The sequence below is a fragment of the Hypanus sabinus genome, chromosome 5 (assembly GCF_030144855.1).
Source record: "Hypanus sabinus isolate sHypSab1 chromosome 5, sHypSab1.hap1, whole genome shotgun sequence".
Classification (NCBI taxonomy): Eukaryota; Metazoa; Chordata; class Chondrichthyes; order Myliobatiformes; family Dasyatidae; genus Hypanus; species Hypanus sabinus.
In genome coordinates this window covers 70,816,940-70,838,024 of record NC_082710.1, presented here as the reverse complement: position 1 = coordinate 70,838,024, position 21,085 = coordinate 70,816,940, and the positions used below count along the sequence as shown (strand labels likewise).

General features: G+C 38.3%; 1 protein-coding gene across 3 annotated transcripts in view; it reads right to left on the bottom strand.

Annotated features, from left to right (window-relative positions):
* LOC132394236 (methylcytosine dioxygenase TET2-like) overlaps window positions 1-21,085 on the bottom strand; it is a 177,747-nt gene that overhangs the window by 56,348 nt on the left and 100,314 nt on the right. The gene's annotated exons all lie outside the window — the stretch shown is intronic.

Below are 21,085 nucleotides of genomic sequence, written 5' to 3'. Positions count from 1 at the left end.
ACATTAGAAATTCATTATAGTTTAATATTCCCCTCACAACTGCTTGTGGAAATGTTCAAGCCCCAAGAAACACAGAGCAAACAAAGAGCACAATCTCAATAAACTCCTCCACACACTAAATAAGTTTAAGTTGTGCATTTTTGAAACTTTCACTTCTCTCATTTACTTTACCAGAAAAATTATACAAGGAAAAAACAAAACAAAATTCACTGGTGAATTTTCTGTTTCTATACTCTTATGGCGCATACTTGCATACTGGGACATAGTTCAACATTCTTGCAAGTGAGACAATACCAGTGGTTGCTGAACATTTTGAGCAAGTTAGTGTTTGTAATTGCTCAGATGCATGGGTGGTCCAGTAACACACTGGCTTTAAAAATAATCAGCAGTGTCATCCACAAAGAGTAGAAAAAGCTTACTAGGGCCCTGATGTAAGCAAACAAGAAACATAAGGGTTTTCTGAGTGAAACTACATTCTCTGCAAGAGTGGGGAATGCCCAGTAGAGCACAATGTTGTGCACAGATACGCAAGTAGGAGGCTCTGTGATAGTTTTAAGCTATCAGTCTAGGCCTGAGTTGCCATCAGATGATAGATATGAAGGCCAGTGCCTGATATAAAGAACAGCCCGAGATCTATCACCTAACCATGGATCTACTGTGAGCGTGACTACTGAAAAAGTAATGTCCTTGAATTTCTGTTCTGTTCAAATTCTAATTACCCGGTTATCAGACAATTCACAAGTGCGTCAGGCTTCCCTCTATCACTGCATCGCTTTCACAAACTTTTATTGTCAATTTACATGATTTCCCTTCATCTTCCCTTTACCAATTTTATACCTCCTGGTGTTTTAATTTGGATATCAAAAATCCACTTCATCTTTGGTAGAGGCTTCAGGAATCATAATCAAGTCATAACCTGCACTCACTAAATGGAGGTTTGCTTCATTTCGCCCAATCTTTAATCACAACTACTACCATCACACTGATATGCACCACTGCTCATTGTTCTTTTCCTCTTCAAGTCTTTCCACTTGCCTATCATACTGCTATCCAGTGATAATTCCTGATAAATAGAGGATTGATTTATCTTAGCTACGAGCTTGTTGCACCCTCTTTAAAGAGATAAAGGAACAATGAAAGCCTGGTACAGTATTTTTATATAGGTCTCAGTAGTAACTCATGCTTCAAGGTCAAAGCATATATTCAAAGCTGCTATTCTAAAACAGTAGCAAAGGGGTGCTGATGGTGTTTTCAGATTAGACTGTGAGAAGAAGGTCCATCTGCCACCTCTATTGGATATAAAACATTTCACAGCACACTTCCAAAAAAAAACAGGGCAGTGTAAGCCAGTATTTATAATTTTTTTTAAAAACAGCCATTTGGGCACTGGTGTTTTTAGGAATAAGCAACATGAAGATGGTCTGACTCATCTCCATACTACATTAGTAATTACGGTTAATAAGTTTGTTGTTAGCTGTTAAGGGGATTCATAACTTGGATGCACAGGTTTCCTCCAAGTTCTCCAGTTTCTTCTAACATTCCAAAGATGTTCTGGTTGGTAGGTTAATATAACCATAAGACCTTAAGATAGAGGGGTAGAATTAGGTAAGTCTGCTTCAAGATGTCATCTTGGCTGATCCACTTCTCTTTCAGCCCCAGTCTTCTGCCCCGTGACCCTTCATGCCATGACTAATAAGAATCTATCACCCACTTCCTTCAATACACCTGAGAACGTGGCCTCCACAGCTGCCAGATTTACCACTAAAGGAATTCCCCATATCCATTCTAAAGGTTAGGCCCCTCCATTCTGAGACTGTGTCCTCTAGTCTCAGACTCTCCCATCAGGGAAACATTCTCTCCACATCAACTCTGTCAAGCCTTTCACAATTTGGTAGGTTTGAATTAGCTCCCCCCACCCCATTCTTCTGAATTCTTGGGAATACAGGCTCAAAGCCACCAAACACTCTTCACATGGCAAACCATTGAATCATGGAATCATTTTTGTGAACCTCCTTCAAACCCTCTCCAGTTTCAGCACATCCATCCTAAGAGGCCCAAAACTGCTCACAATACTCTAAGTGAGGTCTCAACAGCACTTTTATATTCTAGTCCTCTTGCAATGAATGCTAACATTGCATTTGCCTTCCTTACCACAGACTCAGCCTGCAAATTAACCTTTAGGGAATCCTGTACAAGGACTCCCAACTCCCTTTGCACTTCAGTGTTTTTGTGTTTTCTCCCTGTTTAGTCGACCCTGACCCTTTCATTTCTTCTACAAAGCGAATGACCACAAACTTCCCAACACTGTATTCCATCTGCCACTTCTTTGCCTGTTCTGCTAATCTAAGTTCTTCTCTAGCCTCTCTACTTCCTCAAAACTACCTGTCCCTCCACCTATCTTCATATCACCTGCAAACTTTACAACAAAGGCTTTAATTCCATCATCCAAAACATATGACATCAAAAAAACGGTTCCAACACAGAACCCTGTGGAACACCACTAATCATCAGCAGCCAATCAGAAAAGGCTCCCGTTATTCCCACTCTTTGTCTCCTGCTAGTCAACCACTGCTTTATCCACGCTACAATCCTTCCTGTAATGCTATGGGCTCATAGCTTGTTAAGCAGTCTCTGGTCCAGGTGACTTATCTACCTTCAGACCTTTCAGTTTCCCAAGAACCTTCTCTGGTGACAAAAGGTTGTACAGGAGCAAGATATACCAGTCAGCTGAGTGGAGTCATAGTAACAACCTGGCACTCAACATCAGCAAGACCAAAGAGATGACTGTGAACTTCATAAAGGGTAAGATGAGGGAACACAAACCAATCCTCAGAGAGGGATCAGAAGTGGAGAGAGTGAGCAATTTCAAGTCTCTGAATGTCAATATCTCTGAAGAACTAATCTGGATGCAACATATTAATGCAGCTATAAAGAAGGCAAGACAGCAGTTATATTTCATTAAGAGTTTGAGAAAATTTGGTTTGTCAGCTAAAACACTTGAAAATTTCTACAAATGTACCGTGGAAAGCGCTCTGACTGACTGCATCACCATTTGGTACGGAGAACGGTGGGGGGGTGGTACTGCACAAGATCAAAATGTTGCAGAAACTAGTAAAAATAGTCAGCTCTATCATGAGTATCAGCTTCCATACTATCCAATTCATTTTCAAAGAGCAGTGCCTTAGGAAGGTGGCATCCGTCATAGGACACGCCCTCTTCACATTCTTACTACTGGGAAGGAGATTCAAAAGCCTGAAGACTACACTCAGCAATTCAGGTTCCCCTCTGCCATCCAATATCTAAATGGACATTGAATCCATGAACACTACCTCATTACTTTTTTATTTTATGTTATTTTGCACCACTTATTTTAATTTAACTATTTAATAGACAAATATATACTTAATATAACTCTGTTTTCTTTTCTCTCTTTATTTATCATGCATTTCATTGTACTGTTGTTGTAAAGTTAACAATTCCCATGAGATATGCCAGAGATATTCAATCCGATTCTAGTAATGGTAACTTCACACACTTCATGACCCCTGATAACAGAAACTTCCACCATACTACTAGTGTCTTCCACAGTGAAGACTGATGCAAAATACTTATTCAGTTCATCTGCCATTTCCCTGTATCTCATCATTCTCTCTCCAGCATCATTTTCCAGTGGTCTGATGCCCACTCTCGCCTTTCTTTTATACTTTATGTATCTGAAGAAACTTTTGGTATCCTCTTTAATATTGTTGGATATCTCATTTTCATATTCTAACTTCTTAATTACTTTTTAGTTGCCTTCTGATGGTTTTTAAAAGCTTCCCAATCCTCTAACTTCCCACTAATTTTTGCTTTATTATATACCCTCTCTTTGGCTTTTATGTTGGCTTTGACTTCCCTTGTTAGCCAGTTATGTCATATATCATTTAGAATCCTTCTTCCTCTGTGAGATGTATATATCCTGTGCCTTCCGAATTGCTTCCAGAAATTCCAGCCATTGCTACTCTGCTGTCATCCCTGCCAGTGTTTTTTTTTATCAATCAGTTCTGGCCAACTCCACTCTCATGCCACTGTAATTCCCTTTACTCCACTGTAATACCGATACATTTGACATTAGTTCTCCTTTTCAAATTTCAGGGTGAATTTGATCATATTATGATCACCTCCCCTAAGGGTTCTTTCACTTTAAGCTCTCTAATCAATTCTGGTTCATTGCACAGCACCAATGCAGAAGAGCTGATCCTTTATTGGGCTCAATGAGCTGCTCTGAAAAGCCATCTCAAAGGCATTCTGGAAATTCCCCCTCTTGGAATCTTGCACCAACCTGATTTTTCCAATTTCCCTGCATATTGAAGTCCCCCATTGTAACATTGCCCTTTTGGTATGCATTTTCTATCTCCCAATGTAATTTGTAGACCACATCCTTACTACTGATTGAGAGTTTGTCTACAACTCCCATCAGGGTCATTTTAGCTTTGCAGTTCCTTAGTTCTATCCACGATGATTTAACACCTTCTGACCCTTGGTCACCTCTTTCTAATGATTTCATTTAATTTTCTTTACCAACAGAGCAACGCCACCCTCTCTGCCTTCCTTCCTGTTTTTCGATACATTGTGCATCCTTGGGCATTAAACTCCCAGCTATACCATACAGCCATGGTTCGGTGAGACATACAACATCATACATGCCAATCTAACTGTGCTGCAAGTTCATCTACCTTACTCCTTATTCTGCATGCATTCAAATATAGCAACTTCAGTCCTGTATTCACCCTTTTCGATTTTGTCCACCTTTTACGTTGCAACTCATCCTGTTGCCAGCAATTTTACCCCATCAACAGCCTCTCCTCACTACACATTGCCTCTGTTTATAAACCAGCTACCTCATCTTCAGCACTATTATCTGTCTTTCCTTTTATTACTTTTTGAATTGAAATAAGCAGCTCAGGACATTCGTTGCACCATGCTCAACCTTTTGATTAACTTTGTCTGAAGTCTTACCAACATCTGCCTCCACAACCTCTCCACTAATTGTTCTGGCAATCTGGTTCTCATCCCCTGCTACTCTAGTTTAAACTTCACCATGCAGCATTAACAAGTCTTACTGCTAGGACTATCAGTCTCCCTCCAGTTCAAGTGCAAACTGTCCCTTCTGTAAAGGTTCCATCTTCCCTATAAGAGAGCCCAATGATCCAAAAATCTTATTCCCTCCCTCTTACATCAACTCCTTTGCTATGTATTAATCTATAATCTTCCTAGTTCTGGTCCAAAATTACTCACAATCTTCCAAGTGAGGCCTCACGAATGCCTTATAAAGCCTCAACATCTTTGTTTTTACATTCTAATCCTCTTGAAATGAATGATAACATTGCATTTGCCTTCCTCATCAGAGTAAGCCTGCAAACTAGCCTTTAGGGAAATCTGGCACAAGGACCCCCAAGTTCCTTTGCACCTTAGATCTTTGCATTTTCTATCCACTTAGAAAATGGTCTGTGCTTTTATTTCTTCCCGACACTGTATTCCATTTGTCACTTCACTCATTCTCCCAATCTGTCCCCGTCCTTCTGCAACTTCTCCACACAACCTGTCTCTCCACTATCTTTGTATTGTCCACAAAGCAATCAATGCTGTCACCCAAATAATTGGTTGTTGTGAATTGTCCTTTGATTAGGCTAGGGTTAAATCGGTGGGTTGCTGGGTGGTACGGCTCATTGGGCAGAAGGGCCTGTTCCACACTGTATCTCTAAATAAATAACAAATAAACTTGACATGTTTTACCTGCTGTCTGATAGAGATGAAGTAAAACCTTCAGATCTTACATGGAGGAAATTTAAAGAAAATATGTAGTAATTCAAAAGAAACCGAGCTATGAAACTTCAATGTCTTAGGCCTTGATCCTTTATTAGAAACTGTAAGTGGCATGTATACTGGAGAAAAACAATGGCTCAAGTTCCCCTTCTACTCACCATAATTTCTAAGTGTATTAAGGAAACACATGTATACCAAATATATTTACAGTGGCTATGCAAAAGTGTGAAAACAAGATGTTGTGTAAGCTCTGCCAATTATTATTTCATTGTGGAAAGGACATTTTGAGCAGTTATCTTAAAGCATCTCTTGTAAATATTAATGCTTGCTGCAAAATTTAAAACCCAAGAGCTTGGAAATTTTCCCAACATACTCCTGTAACTTTCAAAGGACACCAATTAAAGTTTCAGAAATCATAAAAACACAATTGCACTAACCTCACACCAAAATTACAGAGTGAGATGTGGGGATGCTTGTGGAATTGAGGTCGTTATGTCATTTACCCTCTGACATTTCAAGGTCAGACATTAGATAAGTATACTTTAGAAACTACATGTATAGAATCAATGTTAAGTGAAAAGCAGCTCATAGTCACTCTGTCCCTTAAGAAAACACAAAGGTTTCTATATATATATCAAAAAAAAACTTTTGAAGTAGCATCACTGTTACTCCAAACACAAGTGCGGAACCAATCTAACAAAATTCCACAAGCATGAAATTTTGATGGAAGACCAGTTTGATTTTGCTCGGAATGTTTGGGGGTAAATATCTTTCATGGCACCAAAAAGCTTCTTTCTCCTTCAGTGAGGTTAATAAACTCATTGCAGATACATTTTTCAGTTTACATCTTACCTCCAACGAACTAGTGGCTCACTGAAGTGTCAGTTTTGTATAGAAATGCCAGCTCAGGCTTGGGTTCAATTGCTTCCAACATGGAAGTGGGATAGCTAACACTGAAACATGTTAGTGCCCCTGCTAAACAGAAATGTGTGTTGGGAATTCTGGTCCATTTCAGGCAGAATGGTTTTCCATCCATTCAATTTCACAACAAATGGTATAAGCTATCAATGCAGATGGCTTTCTTTTCTTCTTGCAATATTTTTATTCAGAAGAAAAAAAAAACAAGATTTACAGAATGCAACGCATAGATACGTCACAACATAACTTGTGCACATTCATATATTGTAATAAAATTGATTAAAATGTTATAGCATAACACATAAAGGTATACCACTCTGTAATCAAAAATTTAAAGTCAAACATCATAGAAGAAATTTTTAAAATTTTTTAAAAAGTCAACCCCTTACCAACTACCAAAGAAAAAAGCTGATGGATGATAATGGATAACTAGAAAAAAAGACATATTCGTTTAAGAAGAGAAGATAAAAATATACATAAAAGACTGTGCACTGTTAAACCTTATAAATTGGAAAAGTAATTTAGGAAAGGTCCCCAGATATCATAAAAGATTGTTTAAAATTTAAGACTGAGCAGCAGATCTTTTCTAAATTTAAATAAGACATAATATCACGTAGCCATTGAAGATGTGTAGGAGGGGTAGACTCCTTCCATTTAAACAAGATTGCTCTTCATGCTAAAAGGGAGGTAAAAATTACAACCTGTAGTTTAGAAGTATTTAAAGTTATATCTTTATTTGCATTAATACCAAACAAGGCAGTAAGGGGATTTGGGTCAAATTGGACCCTAAAAAGTTGTGAGAAGGTATGAAATACTTACCGCCAAAACTTTTCAATTTTAGGGCAAAACCAAAACATATGAATTGAAGAGGCATCAGCAGAGTTGCATTTATTACAAAGTGGAGAAACATTTGGGTAAAAACTGGACAGCTTCTGTTTAGAAATGTAAGCTCTATGAACCACTTTAAATTGTAGAAGAGAATGACGAGCACAGAAAGATGATTTATTAACCCGTTTAAGAATTTTATTCCATCTAGCATCAGAAATCTGACAATTTAGGTCATCCTCCCAAGCTTTTTTTATTTTATCTAAAAAGTCTTGTCTAGAATCAAGCAACAAGTTATAGATACCAGTAATAGAACCATTAACAAAAGATTTTAAATTTAAAAGATCGTCCAGTAAATTTTTATCAGGAGCTATAGGAAAAATAGTTAAAAGGAAACGCAGAAAATCTCTAATTTGAAGGTACCTGTAAAAATGTGTTTTTGGGAGTGCAAATTTATTTGACAATTGGTCAAATGAAGCAAGTGATCCTGAGATAAACAAGTCCCAAAAACACTTAATACCTAGTTCATCCCAATCTTTAAAGACTTTATCAGTCATGGAAGGGATAAAAAAAATAATTAAGGAGAATGGGAGATGATAATGAAAAATTCGCTAAACCAAAAACTTTCCTAAATTGAGCCCAAATCCTTAAAGTTTGCTTAACAATTATGTTATCTGTTATTTTATTTGCTGAAAAAGAGTATGATCCAAGAAGAGAGACAATAGAGGAATTTTTTACAGAATTAACTTCTAAGGAGACCCATGATGGGCGATCTTTACGATAAATAGGACCATGTGGTGAACTACATATACCTGTCTGGACACGCACCCCCCCCCCCCCACTGACTGCTCCTGTGGCTCCTTCCACGGACCCCGGTATAAAGGCGATTGGAGACACAGCCCTGGCCTCAGTCTCCAGGATGCAGTGTGGTGGTCAATTGCTGCTTGTCCTTTCTTCCAGCCAATAAAAGCCTATATCTCGCCTCACATCTCCGAGAGTTATTGATGGTGCATCAGACCAGAAAGTAATATTCCTTATATTGGCAGCCCAATAGTAAAACCTAAAATTGGGTAGGGCTAGTCCACCCATCTCTTTATTTCTTTGTAGGTAAACTTTACTTAAACGAACTTGTTTATTATTCCAAATATAAGATGTTAAAATTGAATCTAAAGAATCAAAGTAGATCTTAGAAATAAAAATAAGTAAGGCCTGAAAAAGATATAAAAATTTAGGAAGAATCTTCATTTTAATCAAATTAATTCGGCCAATTAGGTATAAAGAAAGAGGAGACCATTTAGAACGCGTCTTTTTCACATAATTCAGTAAGGGGTTTAAGTTTTCTTTAAATAAATTCTTGAAGTTTTTAGTAATTGTTACATCTAGATATGTAAATTGACTTGTAACAACTTGGAACGGAAATTTGACATTTGATGACATTAGGTCATTTAAAGAAAATAGCTCACTTTTATGTAGCTTATATCCTGAAAAAGAACTAAACTGGGAAATTAAAGAAAGAACCACAGGTAAAGAAGTTTCAGTGTTGGAGATGAAAAGTAAAATATCATCAGCGTATAATGAAATTTTATGAGTCATACCTTCCCTTAGTATACCAGAAATGTCCTTAGATTCTCAAAATGCTATTGTTAAGGGATTTATAGCTAAAGCAGAAAGTAAAGGACTAAGTGGGCAACCTTGTCTAGTTCCCCGCTGTAATTTAAAGGGCTTAGAAATTTGGGAGTTAGTAATAACCTGAGCGGAAGGAGACAAGTAGATTAATTTAACCCAATGAATAAAATTAGGCCTAAAATTAAACTTCTCTAAGGTCTTAAAAAGATAATTCCACTCAATCCTATCGAAGGCTCTTTCTGCATCTATATTTTTTTGGATGGTGAATATATCACATTCAATAACCAACATATATTAAAAGGTGAGTAACGATTTTTAATAAATCCTGTCTGGTCATGTGATATAATAGATGGTAAAATATTTTCAAGTCTTCGAGCTAAGATTTTGGATAAAATTTTCGCATCAACATTTAATAAAGAAATCGGTCTGTATGAAGAACATTCAGCTGGATTTTTTTTAAGAATAAGAGAAATAAAAGCTTCATAAAAAGATTGAGGGAGTTTACCTGATTTAAAGGACTCTGATAAAACAGAGGATAAATAAGGTGTAAGTAACGTAGCAAAAGTTTTGTAAAACTCCCCAGGAAAGCCATCAGGTCCTGGGGTCTTACCAGAATGTAAAGCACGTATAGCCTCAGCCACTTCTTCATTGGAAATAGGCTGATCTAACTGTGTTAGACTATCAGCAGACAATGTAGGAATGTTGATATTACTGAAAAAAGCATTCATATAGGTATCATCTGAAGAAGAGTCAGACTGATAAAACTTAAGGTAAAAGTCTTTGAATACATTGTTAATTTCAGAATGGTCGGATGTCTTAGTTCCATTATCTTTAAAAATTTCTGTGATTTGACGATTAACTGTAAAAGATTTTAAGCAATTGGCTAATAAACTACCAGTTCTATCCCTGTGAATGTAAAATTGAGTTTTATCTCTCAACAGCTGTCGTTCAATTGGGTAAGTTAGCAGAAGATTATACTTGGATTGGATTTCAATACGCTTATTATATATACTTGGATCTGGAGATAGGGCATACTTTCGATCAAGATCTTTTAATATCGCTGCTAGGTCAGACCTTTCTTTGTCAGCTTTTTTCTTTATATAGGTAGAGTAAAAGATAATTTCTCCATGAATATATGCTTTAAAAGTATCCCAGACTATATTACCAGCAGTATCTCCTTTAAAATTTTCTTTAAAATAAAGTAACATGGTTTTCCAAAAACTTTAGAAAATTTTTATCAGATAACAATAAGTTAAAACGCCAACTTCTATTTGGTACAGAGTAAACAGGTAATCTTAAAGCCAGAAGCACAGGTGGATGACCAGACAAAGCAATCTCTTTATAATCACAGGATCGTACTAGTGGAAGCAAGTTTCTATCTATAAAAAAGTTGTCAATCCAAGAGTACATATGGTGAACCTGAAAGAAATATGAATATTCCTTTTCTTGAGGGTGTAAAAAACGCCACATGTCAAGAATACCACATTGAAATAAAAAAGATTTAAAAAGTAGGGTTGATTTATTAGTGACAGGGGTTTTACTTGAAGAGTGGTCTAATATAGTGTCAAGCCAAAAATTAAAATCCCCACCCATCACTAAGAAATACCGATTCAAATCAGGCAGAAAAGAGAAAAGACGTTTAAAGAACAAGGAGTCATCTGTATTTGGAGCATATCCATTCGCAAGTACGATTAGTTTATTCTCAAGACTACCCAAAACAATAACAAAGCACCCATTTGTATCAGAAATTACATTATGTTGAATAAAGGATACACCCTGATCAAACAGGATAGAGACGCCTCTCCAACTAGATTGAGGGGGTGAGTGAAAATGTATACCCTTCTATCCTTTGAAAGAATGTGAAATATCATCTTTACGAATGTAGGTTTCTTGGAGAAAGATTATACAAGTTTTAAGTTTCCAGATATAAGAGAAAATCTTATTTCGTTTAACAGGGTTATTTAGACCTTTCACATTAAAACTGAGTATATTAATAAAAGAATCCATCAAGTATCCTTTAGTAATGTATAAAAGATAATCACAGACATGTAGATAGTGAATAAATAAAACAGTAAGAACATCCAATCAGCTTTCTGAAAGAACCCATTTCCCCCCTCCCTCCCCCCAAAGAGAGAAATCAGCCAAGGGAGGCTGAAGACTAATTCTAACGTTCCCAACCCAAAACTCCGTTGGCTCCAGAAAATATATATGTATAGCTGTGCTGAATAAATGATTGTAAATATATATATATACATATACAAAAACAAAATATCAAAGTAAATAAGTTTGCTATTTACAAAAAAAAACACCATGGGAAAATATAAGTATTAATCTCGGTAAAAAGAAAAGACAGATAAGGAAAATCGAATAAGGAAAATCAATAAGTAAAACAACATATACTCGCGAGTGCAAAAAAAAGGAGTAAAGAAACAAATATAAAATAATTAGAAAGGGAAGCGGTTTAGATAGCTTCCTACGTGACTAATTTAAGGCATTCAAGGGAGAAAAAAAAACCAAACTGACAAAATCGCAAAATAATGAAAAAACCAAAAACCAGCAATAAGAAATATAGAATATTGTATACTATTGAAAAACAGTAAAAGACCAAAAGGTGTATAAATAATCAAAAGATAGGAAAAATCTGAGTGAATTTAAGGTAAAGCAAAACACCCTAGTTTCATTCCTCAGTAATTACTACATGTACACCCTACATAATTACTTTCAGTTAAATTACTAAAAGGGAGGTAAAAATCAACATAACACTGACAGAATATAACGTATTGTTTAAAAAGAGCTGTGAAGAAGTAACATTAGAGGACCCATATAAAGGCGGAAAACAGTAAAAGAGAAAATGGATGCAGTCTGCCAGCATATTTTGCATATTTTGAAAGATAACAAGGCGCCAGTTACTTAATCAAACAAATGATTAAGGCTTCGTAAAACCAAGAAACCTTGTTATCAACAAAGCACCAATTACTTGATTGAACACCTGAAATTAAAACATTTAGCATAAAGCAACTCAAGGTTGAATTTAAGCATGGAGACTATATTAAAATTTCTTAGCTTCTTCAGGCTTCATAAACCAAGAAACCTTGTTATCAGAAGTAGTAACCTTGAGTTTACACGATCTCTGAGAGAAAGGCGACAGCCAAGCTTAAAAAGATCAGACATGACCTCTTTAAAAGCCTGTCCAGCTCTTAGAACTTCCGGTGGATAATCTTGAACGATCCGAAACTGTTGATCATGAAATTGTAATATACATTTCTTCCTTGATTCACGAAGGATCTGTTCTTTAATCTGATAGTCATAAAAGCGAATGATAATAGAGCGAGGTTTGGCAGGATCCCAATTAGGCGGGGTAACTCAGTGAACGCACTCAAATTTTGGTAGCTCCGATAATATATCGGGGAATAAATCTTTCAGCATTTGAGCACAAAAATCGATAGGATGATTACCCTCCGGTTTTTCAGGAAGCCCAAGAATTCTGATATGGCACCTTCGATTCCTGATCTCCAAATATGTAAGTTTTTTCAGTAACGCGTCAAATTTTTAAAGTTGTTCCTTAGAAATTTTCTTGAAACCTTCGATATCCTTCTGCAACACTGGCAGAGATTCTTTGTGTTGCTTAGTACGAATTTCATGGTCATTCACAGTCTGTTGTATACTTCCAAGTTTCCGATTAAGCGTTTTCAGTTCAGAATTAACCAGGTCAAAGGAATTCTGTAACAAATCAAACTTGGATTCCAAGTCATCCAGTTTATCCAATTTTTAGAGTTTCTCTGACATTTGTTGAAACATTTCAGTCAAAGTCTCTAAAGTAGCCTCTTTTTTTTTTGAGTGTTTTCTACTCATGGTGCTCTCACTGAGATAGGTTTAAACAGCAAAGTAAGCGAATAATTCGGAGCACATAGCTACTGCAATCTACTCCATTACAGCCACCAGAAGCTTTTGATGGCTGATATTCACATTCAAATTCCTGACTTTGTTTTGGTCACATATAGCTTTGCTCCAATCACTCGTGGAACATTTCTCCTCAAAGGACTTCTAACTGCTAAGACAGTCTGTAATATTGTAATCCAAGTGGCGGGAAGATGGCGCTTGTTCACACTCTGAGTGCAGCATTCTATAATTTCCACTATAGCAAGTGGGACACACTTGCAAGTAGTGCAAAATATAACCTTTGCACTATTCAGTTTGCTTTTTCAGTTCAAAATACCAGTGGGCACTGGTTACTGTCTGTGTTCTCCCTTCTAAAATAAAATCATTTCTGTTTTCCTTTTCAAACTAAAATAATTCCACACCTGTAGAACCCACCTGATGCTGGGCCATGCTGACTCCAGGTAGTTTGTAGCTTCAGTAGAAAAAAAGTGACCTATGCATCTCTAGGTGTTAGTTTCTGTGCAAAGGCATTTCTCCTGAATCAGGTGGTTGCTTTGGAGATCTACTGCTAAGCTTCTGTTAAAGTGAAGACCATGTTTTTGGTGTTAACTTTTTGAGTTAGCTTATTGGAAGGAGTTAATCTGGATTATTTTAGGAGACAAATCTGAATTATTAGAAAGGGTGGATCCAAATTATTAGAATGGATGAGAATTAAGAGTCAGATAATAATCTGCTGTGTTTATGCCTGATTTAAATCTGCTAGAGTTGAGCAGGCTTTAAATGACTCGCTGTTGGACTCCATGACAGTTTTTTAATGCAAAAGGTGAATCTGAGGTATCTTCAAGCGCTGGATTTGAACTGTTGTATCTGATTTACAACAATTATTACACCAATTTATGTTTATTGTTGCAAAAATATTCTAAAGCAGTTTATGGGAGTATTATTGAACAAAAAAGCGTCAAACCATATGGGGGCAATGAACAAAAGGCTCTTTAAGGAGATTGGTTTTAAAGTCCAGATCAACGGATGAGGAAGAAGTGGTACTGAAGATGAGAAGTATGGGAGGGATTTCCAGAGTCTTGAGACTTGACAAATGAAAACTTAATTGACTATATTGGAAAAATTAAATTCAGGTATGCTTAAGAGCTGGAATTGAAGTACAAATATTTTGAAGACTGAACTGAAGTTAAGGAGAGGGAGGGGTTGAGCTGGAGCAATTTGACAAAAAGAACAGTTTTAAAATAGTTGTTTTGCTTAAGAGGAAACCTATGTGGGTTTCAGTGGCAGTAAAAACTGTGACATAGTTGGAATGGGATAATTTTAAACTCAAAACATGGCACGGTACAGGCCCTTCTGCCCATAATGTTGTGCCAACTTTTTAACCTATTCTAAGATCAATCTAACCCTTCCCTCCCACATTGACTCCAATTTTCTATCATCCATATGCTTCTCTTGGAGTCTCATAAATGTTCCTAATCTTTCTGCCTCTATGACCATCGCTGGCAGCACATTCCATGCATCAACTACCTCTGAAGTCCCCCCCCCCCATACATTCTTCAAATCACTTTAAAATTATGTCCCCTTGTATTAGCCATTTCCACACTGGGGAAAAAGTCTCTGGCTATCCACTCGATATAGAACATAAAATAGTACAGCACAGGAAAAGGCTAGTCAGCCAATAAACTTGTGCCAAACCAAATAAAAATCTAATCAAAAACACACAAATACTAATCCCTCCATCTTCCTCATACTTATGTACCTATCCAAAAGTCTCTTAAAAACCTCTAATGTATTTGCCTATACCACCATACCAGACAGCATATTCCAGGTATCCACTATGCTCTGAGTGAAAAACATACTCCTCACATCCCTACCCCCTCTCACCTTCAATGTATACCCTCTGGTATTAGATATCTAAACCCTGGGAAACAGATACTCTCTGCCCACTCTGTCTATGCCTCTCATAATCTTGTAAACTTCTATCAGATCTTCTCTCGGCTTCTGGCGCTCCAGAGAAAGCAACCCTAGTTAATCCAGCCTCCCGTGACAGCACATGTCCTCAAACAAGGCAGCATCTTGGTAAAACTGTTCTGCACCCTCTCCAAAACCTTAACCTCCTTCCTTTAGAGAGGCAACTAGTATTTGCAATACTCCAAATATGGCCAAGCAGTTTTAAAAGGTTGCAACATAACTTTCTGACATTTTGAACTCAATGCCTTGACTAATAAAAGTAATCAATCCATAAGCCTTCCACTTATGTTGCCACTTTCAACGAGCTATGAACTTGGATCACAAGATCTGTTTGTTCAGCAACACTGTAAAGACCTTGCTCTTTGCAGTTACTGTCTCCTTGCATTTGCCCTACCAAGGGGCGACACCACACATTTATCTGGGTTAAATTTTATCTGCCATTTCTCAGCCCATATCTGCAACTGATCTATATCATGCTATATTCTACACTATCCACAGCTCCACCAATCTTGGTATTATCAATAAATTTACTAACTTACCCATCTAATTTTCATCCAGGTCATTTATATACATCACAAACAGCAGAGGTTCCAGCACAGATCCCTGTGGAGTTCCCATGACAGACTTTGTCAAATGCTTACTAAAATCCATTTAGACAACATCCACTGCCCTACCCTCATCAATCTCTCTAGTCAACTTCACAAAAAACTCTAAAAAGTTGGTAAGGCATGACCTGCCAAACACAAAGCCATACTGACTCTCCTTAATTAGACCATGGGTTTCCAAATGCTCATATATCCTATCCCTAACAATTTTCTCCAGCAATTTCCCTAAAAATGACATGAGACTCACTGGTCTATAGTTTCCAGGATATTCATTTGTTCCCTTCTTGAATATGTTACGAACCCCATAACTGGGTCACTTACCAGCAAAGATAGAGAGGTCCGTTGAAGTCTGATGGTACTATTTTTAACAGTATTTATTGATAAAGAGACACAAAAATAAGATCAATGCAAACATACAGGTAATATACGTCATCAATACTAAATCTAAAAGCGCGGGTATAATAATAATCAATAAGAAATAGCTCTATCGTTGTCGAGGGGATAATGTGTCGTCTGACGGAAATATAAAAGTCACTATGAGTTCGTACAAGCTGCAGCGTTTTGGGGTTGAGAGAGAGACGGGTTAAACTTGCCCAGTTCTTTTATGATGCCAATCCTTCGAGTCGTGGAGAGTTGATTTCCCCGTTGTTAGCTAAAAGCCGTTTTTCCGTGGTAAGGGCACCGGTTCCGGGGCAAATGGAACCGAACGCACGTGGCCTCCCCACCGGCTTCCGCTGTTACGGGATCGCTAGCGTTTCTTCTGGTGCATCTGAGGGGCTGTTCCCACAGACCCTCTTTTATCCTGACTCACATGGTCTCAGATGTCAATCAGGTTGGGGGTGATACAATCCCTCCTTCAACCAGCCCACTTTGCCTGAGGGCTTCCACATAGCACAGTATTGCAATACACAAGTTCGTCTTCAAGAGACAATGGCTGTGTCCCGTAGCTTTATATCACCGGGGGAGCGAGACATTCCGCACGTCTCTCTCTCATTTCCTGGGTCTCCTGACCCAAATCAATAGTGATCTTGCGATTCTCACAAAAGAGGGGGCTACCCCGCACCCTTTGTCCCCTCAGAGCTGTGGTACATTCATAACAGATAAAAGTACATTAACCACTCGCCAGTCCTCCAGGATATTGCCTGTGGCTAGAAAGGACACGAAAAACACACAAAATGCTGGAGGAACTCAGCAGACCACAAAGATACTGGTCAGGGGCCCAGCAATCTCATCCCTTGCCTCCTTCAATAGCCTGGGCAAATCCCATCAGGCCCTGGGGACTTATCAACACTAATACTCATTAGGAAGTCCAACACTTCCTCCTCCTTGATCTCTAAACACACTGATGCATTTATACACTAAGCACTGATCTCCTGGTACTCCATATCCTTTTCACTGGTAAATACTGAAGTACAATACTCATTAAGTACTACACTCACATTCTCTGCATGCAAGCAAATATTTCCTCCTTTATCCTTGAGTGGTCCCACCCTCTCCCTAGTTATCCTCTTCCTCTTGATGTATGTGTAGAATGCCTTGGGATTCACTTTAATCCTATTTGCCAAGGACTTGTCATGGTTCCTGCTGGCCTTTCTAATTCCCTTCTTTAGTTCTTTTCTGGCTTCATTATCTCTTCATGTGCTTTGATTGATCCTGACTTACAAAACTTTATGTGCTTTTCCTTTTTCTTCTTGACTAAATTCATCACCTCTGTAAGTATCCAAGCTTCTCTTATCTTTCCATCCCTGTCCTTCCTTCTAACAGGAACATACCTTTCCTGTATGCTGTGCAATTTATCTTTAAACACATGTCTGATACGGAGTTGCAGGGAAAAACATCCTCCCAATTACCACTTCTTAGTTCCTGCCTAATACCCTCATAATTTGCCCTACTTAAATTTAAGACTCTCCCACATGGACCATACCTATCCTTACCTATATCTATCCTGTGGTCACTGTTACCTAACTGAAAGGTCAATCACCTGGCTAGGCTCATCATCAATCAACACCAGGCCCAGTGGACTGTCCACATATTGAATTAAGAAACCTTCCTGGATACACTTAACATATTCAGCCCCATCTGAACTCCTTATACTAAAAAGATGCCAATTTATATAAGGGAAGTTGAAATCCCCCATGACAACAGGCCTATCATTTTTATACATTTCCTTAATCTATTTACATATCTGTTCCTCAATCTGATTGCACCCATCCAATTCCTGAGTTACACCCAAACTCAGCATCTGACCCCTCCACTATGTCTCCTCTGAGTGCAGCTGTAATGTTGTCCCTGATTAGTAGTGCAACTCCCAGCCCTTCCTTTTATGTCCTTCTCTACCTTTTCTAAAACTTCGAAAACCTGGTACATTAATCACCCCACCCCTCTCTCAAACAAGTTTCAGTAATGGCCACAATATCGTAGTTCCATGTACTGATCCATGCTTGAAGAGTTTATGACTTGTGCTATTTCAGAACCATTTGCTTTATGATGCATGTGACCACAGCATTGTTTGTTGCACAAAGTGCTAATCATATTTAATGTTGCCAAATTATATTTTTAAAAGTTCCTAATAATCTACAAAGGAGTTAATAGCATCTTGTTCAACTGTGCCAAGTTATGTTTTACTTCAGCCAAACTAATTGAAGTCCAGTCTTCCTCATTCATCACATTTCAATGGACGCAATGAAGAAATTTGGCTTTGTTCACTTGAAAAAAAAACAGCATCGTAATTTCAGCTACATGTTGTTCTTGGATGGCACAGGTTAAAATTCCACCTTCCTGCCTATCTGAGCCAAGTACTATAGTAGAAACTGAAAAGGAACTTGGCCTGTAATCATAGTAGAAAAAAAAAATCAAGCTCCTTTCAAGGAGTCACTGTCTCAACACTTGCAAGAGGATCCCTGCTGTCCAAATTTGTGTTGGATCATGAAATGTCAAGGAAATCTCGTCTGAATAGTTCAGATTCTTAGCCTGTATCTCAAACAGATCATGGGTGATTGGCATGTCAGAACACTTTAGCTATGTTTGGGCCACATACTTTCATATACCTACCCAAAAAAAAACCTGGCTTGATCTCGGAACCAACAGTTGTTTTGAAATCCACATACCTTTTTGTTTTATCTCAACTTTTATTCCTTTTACTAGACTTTTGGCTCAATAAATCTGCACCAGGGTTCACTGCAGTTCATCCACTTAATCCCACTCTGCTGTTCAACTGATTCCTTCTTTTATCTATCTCTTGTTGCAAATATAACAAGCTTTTTTAATTTTTGGATGTGATTCATCAAGCATCTGATCATTTTGTTAGTACATTGGGAAACCAGTAAATATACTCACATTTAGACCATAAGACATAGCAGCAGAATTTGGCCATTCATCCCATCAAGTCTGCTCCACCACTCTATCATGGCTGATCCCAGATCCCTCTCAACCTCATATACCTGCCTTCTCGTCGTATCCTTTGATGCTCTGACCGATCAGGAAATGATCAACTTCTGTCTTAATTGTACCCACAGACTTGGCCTCCACCAGTCTGTGACAGAGCATTCCAGATTCACTGCTCTCTGGCTAAAAAAAACTCCTCCTTACCTCTGTTCTAAAAAGTCACCCTCAATATTGAGGCTGTGACCTCTTGTTCTGGATACCCCACCATAGGAAGCATCCTCTCCACATTCACCCTATCTCGTCCTTTCAATCAGATCCCCCAGTGAATACAAGCCCAAATATGTCAAATGTTCCTATGTTAACCCCTTCATTTCCAGAATCATCCTCATGAACCTTTTCTGGACTCTCTCCAATGACAGCATATCCCTTTTGAGATATGGGGCTCAAATCTATCAACAACACTCCAAGTGTGACCTGACTAGGACCCTACAAAGCCTCCGCATTATCTCCTTGCTTTTATATTCTATTCCCCTTGAAATAAATGCCAACATTGCATTTGCCTCCTTTACTACAGACTCATCCTGTGAATTAGCCTCCTAGGACTATTACACGAGAACTTCTAAATCCCTCTGCACCTATGATGTTTGAACCTTCTCCCCATTTAGTAGTCCACACTTTTGTTCCTTTTACCAAAATGCATTATCATAAATTTCCCAACACTGTATCCCATCTGTCATATTTTTGCCCATTCTTCCAATTTGTCCAAGTCCTGCTGCAATTGCATTGCTTCCTCAGAACTACCTACCCCTCCACCCATCTTCGTATCATCCACAAACTTTGCAACAAATATTCATCAATTACATTATCCAAATCATTGACAAACAACATGAAAGGTAACAGTCTCAACACCGACCCCTGAGGAACACCACTAGTCACTGGCAGCCAACCAGAAAAGGTCCTTTTTATTCCCATTTGCAGCCTCCTGCCTGTCAGCCATTCCCTGATCCATGCCAGTATCTCTCCTGTAACACCACAGGATTTTATCTTGTTAGTAGTCTCATGTGTGGCATTTTATCAAATGCCTTCTGAAAATCCAAGTAAATGGCATCCATTGCCTCTCCTTTGTCCACACTGCTTGTTACTTCCTCTAAGAATTAACAGATTTGTCAGGCAAGACTTCCCTTGACAGAGACCATGCTGACTTTGACTTATTTTATCATCAGTCTCCAAGTTCTCCGAAGCCTCATCCTTAATAATAGTCCCCAGCACTTTCCCGACCCCTGAGGTTAGGCTAACTGGCCTATAATTTCCTTCCTTTTGCCTTCCTCCCTTCTTAAAGAGTGGCATGCCATTTGCAATCTTTCAATCTGCCAAGACCATGCCAGAATCAAGTGATTCACAGAAACATAGAAGAATAGGAAACCTACAGCACAATACAGGCCCTTTGGCCTACAAAGCTGTGCCGAGCATGTCCTTACCTTAGAAATTACCCAAGGTTACCCATAGCCCTCTATTTTTCTAAGCTCCATGTACCTATCCAGGAGTCTCTTAAAAGACCCTATCATATCCGCCTCCACCACCGTCATCAGCAGCCCATTCCACACACTCACCACTCTCTGCATAAAAAATTTACCCCTGACATCTCCTCTGTACCTACTTCCAAAAGCACCTTAAAACTGTGCCCTCTCGTGCTGGCCATTTCAGCCTTGGGAAAAAGCCTCATCATCTTATACACCTCTATCAGGTCACCTCTCATCTTCCATCACTCCAAGAAGAAAAGGTCAAGTTCACTCAACCTGTTCTCATAAGGCATGCTGCCCAATCCAGGCAACATCTTTGTAAATCTCCTCGGCACCCTTTCTATGGTTTCCACATCCTTCCTGTAGTGAGGTGACCAGAACTGAGCACAGTACTCCAAGTGGGGTCTGACCAGGGCCCTATATAACTGCAACATTACCTCTTGGTCCTTAAACTCAATCCCATGATTGATGAAGGCCAATATACAGTACGCCTTCTTTTTCTTTTTTTAAGCTTTTTTTTTATTGTATTTCAAGTAGTTACAAAATAAAAGT